At 36.5% G+C, this 12,742-nt stretch overlaps 1 long non-coding RNA gene across 1 annotated transcript; it reads left to right on the top strand.

Annotated features, from left to right (window-relative positions):
- Nucleotides 9,134-11,314, top strand: LOC107616969. Its single transcript, XR_001614730.2, has 4 exons — nt 9,134-9,164; nt 9,384-9,458; nt 10,002-10,080; nt 11,025-11,314. It is a non-coding gene; the product is annotated as an uncharacterized LOC107616969 (long non-coding RNA).

Here is a 12,742-nt window from a genome sequence, read left to right as displayed (position 1 = left end):
ACATCATTTGGACCTCTATAGCTAAAGTTATAGCCGTTTGAGTGCGAAGAGGTCAGGCTGATAGCTTTGAAGTTCCTTCAACTTCTTGTATTCCTTCCATTTTTGCATGCTTCCTTTCCATCCTCTAAGCCATTCCTGCCCTATAAACTATGAAATCACTTAACACACATATCAAGACATCTAATGGTAATAAGAGAGGATTAATATTAGCAAATTACGACCAAAGAAACATGTTTTCAGTCATAGCACAAAATCAGGGAGGAAAATATAAAATCATGCAAATAGTATGAATAAGTGGGTAAAGAGTTGATAAAAATCACTCAATTAAGCACAAGATAAACCATAAAATAGTGGTTTATCAACCTCTCCACACTTAAACATTAGCATGTCCTCATGCTAAGCTCAAGAGAAGCTATAAAGGAGTGAAGAGGAATGATAGAATGTATGAAATGCAACCTATCTGTATGAATGCAACTACATGCAAAATGTTTCTACCTACTTGGTTAAAAGTAAATAAGCTCTTCAATACAAACATAAATCAGATTTCACTAATTCAAATCATACAATAAAAAGCAAGTAAACTTGTAAGAATATAGCTCATGAAAGCCGAGAACAAAGAATCGAGCATCGAACCCTCACTGGAAGTGTATGCACTCTAATCGCTCAGGTGTTTAAGGTTCGATCTCTCAGTTCTCTGCTAATCTTTCTTTCTAAGGCTTGCTCTTCATCTAACAATCAACACTAATTTAATGCATAAATACACATATCAAGAGGTCTTTTAAGGGTTGTAATGGGGTTAGGGTCAAGGTAGGATTGTATTTGGCCAAGTGGACTAAAATATGAATCCTTAATTAACTTAAACTTTCCACCTAACTTTAGACAATCCATGTAATCATAATACCACATCTAACTATCCATTAACCATGTTTTCCACATATTCATGCATTCTAATTTCAAGTACAGTACATATGCATTGCTTTCACCATTTACTTTGGGGCATTTTGTCCCCTTTTTGCTTAATTGCTCTTTTTTTCTTTTCTTTTTCTCACTTCTCTCTCTCTTTTTTCTTTATATATATATATATTTTTTTCTTTTATTTTTCTCAATGCATATGATTAAATTATTGGATGCATGAATCATGTCCTAAATATTTTTTTCACATTTTCAGAAATTTCTAACATACTCAATTCTCAAACCAAATGTTTCCAAACTCACTTCCCCACACTTAATTCATGAGCACTCTCACTAGTCTAAGCTAACCAAGGATTCAAATTAAGGACATTATTATTTTTTGCTTAGAGTTAATGATGTGCTAAAGTAAAGAACAAAGGGGTAAAATAGGCTCAACATTGGTTTGCAAAGGATAATGAAAGGTTAAGGCCATATGGGTAAGTAAGCTTAGTGAAACAAAGCCCTCAATCATATAAGTGTATGCATACATCAAATAATAGAAATATAGAATTAAGCAAGACAAAGATCACAATTTTAGAGAGAAAAATACACACTAAAACAGAATTTTGGTTGATAAAATGCAACCAATCAAATAGGCTAAAAAATCTCACTGGTTTTTCTATGTTCGAGCTCTAAACCATGTTCCAGTATAATATTTCTTCAAACAAGTTTAACATTAAATTTTATTCAAATTAGTGAAATACTTTAAAAAAGTTTCTTGAAAAAGAAAATATTTCTTCAACCAAATGGTAACTAAATGCATAAAATCAAATAAACATGCAATCAAATATGCAAATGCAGCGATTAACAAGGAAAATAAACCGTTGGTGTTGAGATAGAAGAGTAACTAACCCATGGATATCGGTATCGACCTCCCCACACTTAAAGATTGCACCGTCCTCGGTGCATGCTAAGATGTACAAGTTGACGGGTTGCTCCAACTGATGCTTTTTTCCAAAGATTGTACAGGTGGACTTGTTTGTCTTCCCATTAAGAAGCTTTTCCTCTCCCTTCGTGGTGGCAATCCTGAAAGAAGAGGGAAAAGAAGAAAAGTAACCCAAAATAAAGATAGAAAATAAATAAAATATGGGTGTTAATGCTAGATAATAAGGGTCTCAATTACAAGGTAGCTACAACATGCAAGTGAGAAAATAGTAGAAGTACATGGCAAATCAAGAGTGCAAAAATTTGCAATAATGGGGAAGAGAGTGCAAGACAATATAAATTAATGTCAATGCAGAATTAATACAAATATCATAAAGATTAGTATTGACTTAAATAATATTACCCAACAGTATAAAACAAGTCACTGAGCACCAAAATAATACCAGAAAAGACACAACAGTTAAATATGAACAAGTGACACCAACGGAAGAATAATAAATTTAGAAAAGAAAATAAAAATATGCACAAAATTAAAATGTAATGAATGAAAGTATGCAAATAAATAAAATAAAATGAAAGTGAAAAAGGATGAGAAGTTAAAAAGATGAAGAAAAAGAAAGTAAGAAAGGAGAGAGAAAGAAGAAAAGATAGAAGAAATTAGGATTAGAAAAGAAAAGATAAGATAATTGGCACTGATCTGGATAAGTTGTGCGACGCATGTGACGCGGACGTGTGGATAGCGCTTCTATGAAGTGACGCGGACGCATGGGTCACGCGTTCGCGTGGAGTGATTTGTGCCTTTAGCGCGAGGGCAGCCTTGCGGTCGCCAAACTCTCTGTTTTAAATGCAGTTTGCCAAAAATCTTGGTGACGCGGTCGCGTGGTTGACGCGATCGCGTGAATGGCCATACTTTGAAAAACGACGCGGACGCGTGGGGCACGCATTTGCGTGGGAGGGCTTAGGCTTCTAGCATGAGTCCAGCCCCATTCCAGCCCAACATACTGCCATACAGCCATTTACGTCGATTTTACAGGGCCACGCGTTCGCGTGGGTGACGCGTTCGTGCGAATGCGCTTAGATGGATTGACGTGGTCGCATCGGTCACGCGGTCGCGTGACTCGTTTTATGCGACTGGTGCGAGGGCAGCCTTGCGCTCGCACAAGTCTCTGTTCGAAAACTTATTTTGCCAAAATATGGGTGACGCGATCGCGTGGGTCATGCAATCGCGTGAGCGGCCAATATTGGGATATGACACGGACGCGTGGTAAAGGCTGTGCGTCTAGCACTAGTCCAGCACCACTCTAGTATAAGTTTCGGCTATGCACCTTTTCACGTCGATTTTCAGGTCACGCAGCCGCGTAGGTGACGCGGTCGCGTGGGAGGCAAATTTTCCACCTGACGCGGACGCGTGGGGCACGCGGTCGCATGGGGCAATTTGTGCCAACGGCACGCCTCCAGCCACGCTTTCGTGTGACTTTCTGTTTACTTTCTTTTCTTCACAACGCACTGGTGACGCGGACGCGTCAGCGACACTGCCGCGTCGCGTGCGTGTTTTTTTTTTTTTAATAATTCAGTATGCAGAATGCAACACTAATATGAATGTTATGCAAAGCTCCAGGTTCAATACAATAAAATAAAATAAAACTTGAGAACAAATAAAACTAAATAAAAAATTGAAAAAGAAACGATAATACCATGGTGGGTTGTCTCCCACCTCGTACTTTTAGTTAAAGTCCTTAAGTTGGACATTTGGTGAGCTCCCTGTTATGGTGGCTTGTGCTTGAACTCGTCTTGAAACTTCCACCAACGCTTGGACTTCCAATAAGCTCTATCAATACCAAGTAAATTCCTCAAGCTTTGATGGAGTTCTTCACAAGCTTTGAGCTCCCAAAATTGATCCTCAAATATTCCTGGATCCCAAATCTTGTTTCTACACCCGTCTTCAAGTTGATTATCATGATTCCATCCGGGTGGTTCAGCCTTAGAATTCTCACTGAAGTGGCCAAACAACTTCCTAGACCCATTCAGTTGAGCTTTACACCAACCTTTGTGTTTAAACTTTGAGCACATAACCATGTTGAACCTTGCTTGACAACTCCAACCACTAACCATCTTCCTTTTACTCTTAATGCCACAAAGAGCTCTAAGTTGACCATCCATCTCCAGTAGCCCATATTCAAGTGGAATTAGAAAGCTAAGAGATATGAATTTTACCCACTTGAATGTTGTGAAGGATGATGGTAACTTAGGTGGAGAGGTTTCCAGCAACTTTGGAAAAGTGATATCAAGCTCTACTCCCTTGAGTTCTTCCTTTACAACTTCCACCTCTTTGCAAGCTTCTTCTTCTTCTTTAATCTCCATCTCTTGATCAACCTCTTCAAAGTCTTTATCCATGATATGCCTTGGAGGTTGTACACCCTCCTCAACATCAATTTCAAACGTCTTTGAAGGAGGCTCGATAACTTGACTTTCCCATGGAGGTTCTGCATCTCCTAAATCTTCAACCACGTCTTCCTCTGCAACTATTATGGCTTCCTCCACTTATTCCAATACAAATTCATGCTCCTTACTGTCCACCGGAGTTTTTAATGTCTTGGTATGCACCTCGGAATGGCTCTTGACTATAGCAGTTAGGTGGGTGTTGGTTGTCACGGAAGGGTCCACCAAAACTGTTGTTTTGACATGCATTGTGGAATGGTCATGGTCTATGGTATCTTGGAGGGTGTTGTTGCCTAAAGGTTTGATCAAATCCTTGTGGTTCCTTCTATCTCAGATTGTTTTGACCTTGATGCATGTTCCTGCTATAATTTCCATTCCTTACAACAGCATTGGAACTATACTCAAAGTGATGGGGGTGAGAACTCATAATAGCAAATAAAAATTAAAAACGAAAATAAAAACAAATTTAAATTAAAAGGTTATTGAAAATTAAATTTTGAATTTGAAAATTAAATTTTGAATTCGGAATTTTTAAATTTTGAATTTTGAATTTTGAAAAAGTCAACAATATAAGATAAAGTTTTGAAAAAGGTTTAAATTTTGAAAATGTTTGATTTTTAAAATTTAAAATTTAAAATTTAAAATTTGGATTTTGTAACAAGATAAGATAAGATTTGGAAAAAGATATGATTTTTGAAAAATATTTGAATTTTGAAATTTAAAACTAAGATAAGATAAGATAAAAATGTTTTAAAATAAAAATCTGATTTTTTTAAAGAAAAATTCGAAAATACAATTAAAATAAAGAGAAAAGATATTTTTGAATTTAATGAGAAAAGAGAAAAACAATAAAATGACACCAAATTTAAAATTTTTAGATCAAAACGAAGAAAACAACTTGAAGGTCAAGATGAACACGAAGAACAAATTTTTGAAAGCATTCATAAAATAGAATAAAACAATCATAAACTGAAATACCTCGAAATATATTAAATAGAACATTCAAATCTTAACATGGGAAGGTTCATAAGCTAAATTGGAACATTAACAAGTAAGAGAATTGGAATAATTAAAAATAGAAGAGAGATTAATTAAAGGAAAATATTGGACCTGGTATTGAAGCAATAAAATTAAAAGGAAACCTAATCCTAAATCCTAAGAGAGAGGAGAGAACCTCTCTCTCTAAAAACTAGATGTAAATCCTAAAATTGCGTATTATGAGCTTATGATTATGAATGAATGGATTCTCCCACTTCATAGCCTCTAATCTGTGTTTTCTGGGCCGCAAACTGGGTCGAAAACAGCCCAGAAATTGCTGGAGAAGAAATCTGCCACGCTGATTTTTGCCACTGCGACGCATCCGCATAGATCACGTGTTCGCGTCACTTATCATCAGGGCAACTATGACAAATTATATATCAAGTCAAAGCCCCGGATGTTAGCTTTTCAACGCAACTAGAACTGCATCATTTGAACCTCTGTAGCTAAAGTTATAGCCGTTTGAGTGCAAAGAGGTCAGGCTAACAGCTTTGTAGTTCCTTTAACTTCTTGTATTCCTTCCATTTTGCATGCTTCCTTTCCATCCTCTAAGCCATTCCTGCCCTATAAACTCTGAAATCACTTAACACACATATCAAGGCATCTAATGGTAATAAAAGAGGATTAATATTAGCAAATTAAGACCAAAGAAACATATTTTCAGTCATAGCACAAAATCAGGGAGGAAAATATAAAACCATGCAAATAGTATGAATAAGTGGGTAAAGAGTTGATAAAAATCACTCAATTGAGCACAAGATAAACCATAAAATAGTGGTTTATCATTTATCTTGTATTGAATTTAGAGGGTTTTGTCAACCTTTCTCCCATTTATCCAATGAAATAGCATGGAGTTATCGGTTGATAAACCCTAAATATGGGGTTTATCGGTTGATAAACCCCGTTTTTAGGATTTATCATGTATAGAATCTAAGGGTTTTATCAATGATCTTCCACACTTATTCATATAAAACAGAATGATTTTGTGTTCCTTCCACATTCTACCTCTTAGATGGAAATATGCTTCTTTTGCATCAAAATAGATATATTGTAATTCTCTTCTATTACCATTAGATACATTGATCCATTTGTTAAGTGATTTCAGAAGTTACAGGGCAAAAAAATGGCTAAGAGGAGTGGAGGAAGCATGCATGAAGGAAAGGAGCATGGAACAAATTAAAGAATTGGAGTTTGGACATGCACGCGCACGCGCACCGTACGCGTACGTGTGGATGCGCTCATCTAGAGCCAGCGCAGTGGAGCCGAGCGAGGAGCCGACACGCTTATATGGCTGGGCCATATTCCTTATGACGCTCGCGCGCACCTTACGCTTGCGCGCAGATTGCAAAAGACATCAGGAACGTATACGCGTGCAGTATGCGTACGCGTCGACGAGCGCACATGATTTTTTAAAAGGAACACGTGCCCAGCGATTTCAAGGGGTTCCTAGGCCCTTTTTTGGAGCAGATTTTGGAGGGAAAAGCTTAAGAAGACCAAGGATTAGGAGTGTTAGGGAGTTAGTCATAATTCTAGATATTTTTGGAGAGTTAGTTACATTTTGTTTTTAGAGAGAGAAACTCCAACCTCTCTCTAGGATTTTCACTTCTTCCATTGTAATTCTCCTTTGATTTCTTGGTGAGATCCATTGCTAATTAAGTTTTGCTTTGGTACAAGTTGTAGATTTACTCTTCTTCTACTCTTACTTGATGCTCTTTTGATTCAATTTCTTAGATCTATATTTGGTTGACTTTGTTACTTTGAATTTGGATTAATGAATTGAGGTTTCATTCAATTATTTGATTGTTGATGATTGTTTGGATTAGATAGCTTTAATTCAATTCTCTTTTCTCAATTACATCATGTTTTCTATGATTGCCTACCAATTGTTTGTGATAATGACAACCTTAGCTATGGAGTAGATATCTCTTACTTGGCTTAGAGGTTGAGTTATTGGAGACACTTGAATAGTGGATATCAATTGTAGATTATGAATTGAGAATTGCTAATTGACTTGGAGTGCACCAAAGCTAGACTTCCCTAGGGTAAGACTAGGACTTGTGACTCAAGTTAGTTACTCTCACTTGACTTTCCTCCATTGTTAGGGGGTTAACTAAGTGAAGCAATAACCAATCCTTATCATAATTGAAGGAAACTATAATGATGGAACTTCCAATGCTTACCCCTAGCCAAGGCTTTTACCTCAATTAATTGTTCTTTGCTTTACTAGCTTGAATTATTGCACCAACTCTCAAAACTATAAAAGCTTTTCTAATCAATGATGCATATTCTAAGTCAATTCCTAGGGAGAACGACCCGGGATCAATACTCTCGGTCATAGATTTTAGATTTGTTTGATGCGGTATTCGTCTGTTGGTTAGACTATACTCACGATCGGATTCATTGCTAGTTTCTAACCGGCATAAGAATATTTCCGTTCATCAAAATGGCATCGTTGCCGGGGAATTGCTTATGTGTGTCATTGTATTGGTTAGTGTGAATATGTTAGTATGTGAATATTTGCATTTCTCTCTTGATTGATTGTTTGTTTGATTATTACATAGGACTAGATTTTGCTTAGATACCAATTGATGTCATGAGCTTCTTTTCTCCTTCATCGTATGACACGTTCACTACCAAATCCGAGCTTAGCACCATTTGATTCGGAAGTTGAAAGAACTTTGCTTCATGTTAGGCAAGCTCGGAGGCGGTTAGCTTTTGAGGAAGGTGAAAAGGTTCCTACCAATTCACCAACCACATCATCGCCATCCAACGGAGGCACTAATTACTCTTCCGTTGATACTACTAATAGTTCTTCTTTAGATCTAGGTTTTGACAACATGGCCGCTCTAAGGTGAGTAACTCTCAAGGAAGCGGGTGCACCGAATTTTGTTCTCCAACCTCTACATGTGCTTCATCCCAACTTGAATGCAAACTTTGAACTCAAGACCGCTCTCATCAATCTCCTACCAAAGTTTCATGGACTTCCCGCACAAGATCCAATTAGACACCTCAAGGACTTTCATGGTGTATGCTCAACTACTAGGCGGGAAGGATCTGATGTAGTGGCTATATGGTTGTTTGCCTTCCCTTTCTCTCTTGAGGAAAGAGCCAAGGAGTGGTTCTATACCTTACCTAGTGATGTTGTGTCCGATTGGGACTTGTCACTACAAGAAAAACACCCATTCAGCCACACTTTTTTTATGCTACATTTGAAAAGCGTAGTCAATTTATAGAATGGGCTACGCTTTTCTCCGTGTTCTCCTTTTATAAGAGAATAGAAAATACAATTGTAGCATCATTTAAAAAGTGTAGCCTTAGATACAATAAAAATCACTTATAAAGCGTAGCCTTATGTTAATATCTATGGGTACACTTTTCATATCAAAGGAAGCACTTTTAAAGAGTAACATATTTGTTATATTTTGAGTGCACTTTAAAAGCGTAGCCTAATGTATATAGGCCAAATGCACCCAAACACTTAGTAATTTTTCTTTTCCTTATCACCAAATCACACTCACCTTTGAATACCCTCACTTTCGCCATCTAATCAGAAAAAAGTTTCACCCCTCACCTTTGCAAATCACCTTCGAATTAATTGTTCAAAACCCTAACCCTAACACACCCACACACTCACACTCATTCTCACCATCACTCACCACCCCCACCACGCCCCCTTTCACACACACACACACCCAGATCCGAGAGAAAGAGTGAACCAGAGGGAGGAGAGGAGGAGACGGAGATGAGAGAGCGCGATCGATAGAATAGAGAGTGAGAGGGGGTCACCGCCGCAACGTCGCTGCAGCCGTCGCCATTGCCGTCGTTGTCTTTGTGCTCACATCGTCGATTAGGTATGTATTAATTTCCATTTGGTTCTGAAATTTGAGGGGTTCCAATTTTTGAAAGCGGTTTCCGGTCGGTAATCACAAACACAGCTACTATGCTCTTATTTATTTCTTGTATTTCAATTACAATGTTGAAATTTGAGAGTAAACCAAGTTGATGCATGAGCCAGATACGCCATTGTTGTGGTAATTTCAGAGATAATAGTGTGTTGAGTTCTTTTTCAGAAGGGAGCTCGAAGAGTTAGGTGTGACACTTCCAAAGGATGCATTCGAACTGATTTTTGTTTTCCTCCAAGAGTGGTAAGTAGTGTCTGCTCTCTGCTGCATCACTTTAGTTTTGTCTCCATATTGATTCTATTTTTATTTTTTTAAGTTGATATATAATTAATTAGTTAATTAGTCCTTTATAGAAGACATGCATAACTTCCACCAAAGCTTCCAGAAATTTGATTCCCTGCCCACTACTACTACCATAGTACTAACTGTCAAGCATTTTTTGTGTTTTTGTTAATTTCTTTTTCTCCAATCCGTAAGATTTGATCATTGAATAGTATACTAACTTCTATTGTATTCACATAGGAATTGAAACTTGATCTCTTATTTTCTGTAATTATGCTTGGCTAAGTGCTTCAGTATAATTTTACTTTGGTGCATGCTCTGTGTAGTTATTTAGGGATATTGGCTTAGCATTTTATTGAGAATTATTATATGCATTTTCTGTAATTTGCATTTGAGTTCATTATGAATGCTGACCAATGAATTTTATTGACAATTATTATGTGAAATTGCTTTACATTACACTTTTATGATTTTGACTGAAAATTCTTATTTGTTTTGTATTAGAATCTTGGCAAATAGACATTCTACACATAGGAAGCTGCAATACATATCAAAGTTAGAGAGAAGTGTAACTTCATTTCAGGTTAGTTATTTATTGTGGCACATAATTTAGCAATAACTTGCACCAATTTGTAATTTAGATATTACTTGCCCTGTTTCTTTTTTTTCCACACCTTCCTCACACACGCCCTTCCCCTAACTTGACTATTATACCCTAATCTCAATTCATAATTTAGTAATACTATAATCATCATGACTTAATATCATAGGCCCAAATGGAATGCCAAACTTCGATGCCTTCTTAATAATACTAGTAATAGAAAACTTATTTTAAGAAGAGTAAGTAATTAATTGTAAATTAAAAAAATAATAATTATTTAAAAGTTTCAAAATATTAGCATCTGTGTGTTCTATTTCATTGAGTATAAAAATTAACTCTCCCTACCTTGTTCATAATATGATATGTCCTCTCCATGCAAAACACGAGATCCTTTTCAATACTGACATCCATTTTTGCATTCAGTATCTTTCTTCCTCTCATAAAGTCTTATATAATTATAAAATAAAAATAAAAATAAATAAAATATTGCAAAAAATGCCCCCTTTTGCTTAGTTAGAGTTCCCCCAAGCAATCCCCCAGATTGGTTAATGACTAATGAGTAATCACACTACCATTACCAATTACCAAATGTCACATTGGACAGCACCAACAGGCAAATCATTGCATATTACACAATTTAATCTCCTTAATAATTGATTGGATATAAACTGCAACTTGAATATTTCTTGTGAATCTGCTTGTTCTCCCAATCATTTATAGCATTTTATCTAGCTTATGCTTTTTTTATCTTTGAATTCTAAATATGGATTTGTGAAACACTACTATGCATTGGTGAAACTTGCACACAGTACAGAAAGAATTAATGATATCAGTCATTGATAGTTTTGAGTTTGATTTTTAATTTTTATAATTGCGAATGTCATTATAAATATTTTTCTAATTATTTTTTTTATATAATTATGCAGGATAATATTGAGGATGATAATGAAGATTAAGCTGATTATTATTGTGGTTTATTGGCTAACATAGAGTAGTGTTAGGAATGGATACATGTATGGTTGACTAATGACTTTTATTAGAAGATACTTATGTAGGATATAATATTTTAGTTTTTCATAGAGTATTAGTAGTAAATTCTAAGTGTATCATGATTATTTTGGTATGACTATGCTTACTTTAGTATGAGATATATGAATATTCAAAATTAACTTCATTCTAGTATTTTTGGATCATTATTATAAATATATTTTGGTTACGGATAATTTTTATTATTTAAAGAAATTATTTAGTATAATTATGTTGTATTAATAATTATTAGAATATTATATATATATACAGAAAATAAAAAAAAATAATAAGGGACCTAAGGCTACACTTATATACAGTAGCCATGGTATACAAGAAAAAAAAAGAGGGATCTAAGGCTACGCTTATAAAAAGTAGCTATGGTATACAATGTGGCTACGCTTTACAAGTGATGCAGTAGTGTTGAAAAGCGTAGCCTATTATGGAAAAATGAAAGCTGAAAAGCGTAGCCTTTGGTCCTGGACAGCATCACTTGAAAAGCGTAGTCTATTCCTAAACGCCAAAAGCGTAGCCCTTGATGCAGAAAAGCGTAGTCTTTGAGCATAGGCAACGGCCGAATAGGAATCACCCCAAAAAGCGTAGCCGTAGCCCAAAAAGCGTAGCCGTAGCCTAAGGCATCATTTTTTTTTCACTTTTGGCTACACTATTCAAGTGTACCTGAATGGGTGTTTTTCTTGTAGTGTGCTTAGAAGAGAATTCCTTGATAAATTCATGCCCGTAGAAATGACGGACAAGCTAAGGAAGGAGATCTCATGTATTGTACAAGGCGAGATGGAAACTTTATGTGAATATTGGGAACGGTTTCGCAAACTCCTTTATTCATGTCCTAACCATATGATTGACACTCAAGTCTTGCTTAGCTATGTGTGCCAACGCATGAGGAAGCAAGATAAGAATTTGTTGGATGCTTCAAGCAACGGTTCTTTGTCAAAGTATAGGACGGCAAAGGAGGCATGGCAACTCATTACCGACTTGGCCGAGTCCACTCAACATGCTAGACGGAGAGTTAACCACCCAAAGGCCGTGAATGAAGTCTCTTCAAGTGGTGAGACTGCTTCCCTTACTAAGACCTTGTGTGAGATGACAAGCCTTCTAAAACAACTCCAAGTGAATCAACAACAACCTCCATCCCAACAATAACCTTCTCCTCAAAACCAACAATGTCAACAATTGGTCCCCCAAAGAGTGTGTGGCATTTGCTCATGCTATTCCCACTACACGGACGAGTGTTCAAGTCTCCAAGAAGATAACACTTTAGCTGCTACCCACAACTTTTATGATCGCTCCTACTATGAACGTGCTAATCAAGGATACCATAACCAAGGGAATAATTATAACCAAGGGTACCCCCAACAAGGAGGCAACTATAACTAAGGGAGCAACAACTCTAATCAAGGATGGAGGGATAACTCCAACCAAAGTTAGTGGGACAATTATCAACAAGGAGGAAGGGACAATGGAGGCAACCAAAGGTGGAACAACAACACTCCATAAAACCTCTATTCACAAAACCCTCCAAATCAACAACCAAATCAAGGAAGGAACTATCAAACCTACATACCACCTCATAGACAACCACTTCTACCCAACCAACCCC

This window comes from Arachis ipaensis, chromosome B09 (assembly GCF_000816755.2).
Source record: "Arachis ipaensis cultivar K30076 chromosome B09, Araip1.1, whole genome shotgun sequence".
In the NCBI taxonomy this organism is placed as follows: domain Eukaryota; kingdom Viridiplantae; phylum Streptophyta; class Magnoliopsida; order Fabales; family Fabaceae; genus Arachis; species Arachis ipaensis.
Note: the sequence above shows the minus strand (reverse complement) of the source record. Positions and strands in the feature narration are given on the sequence as shown.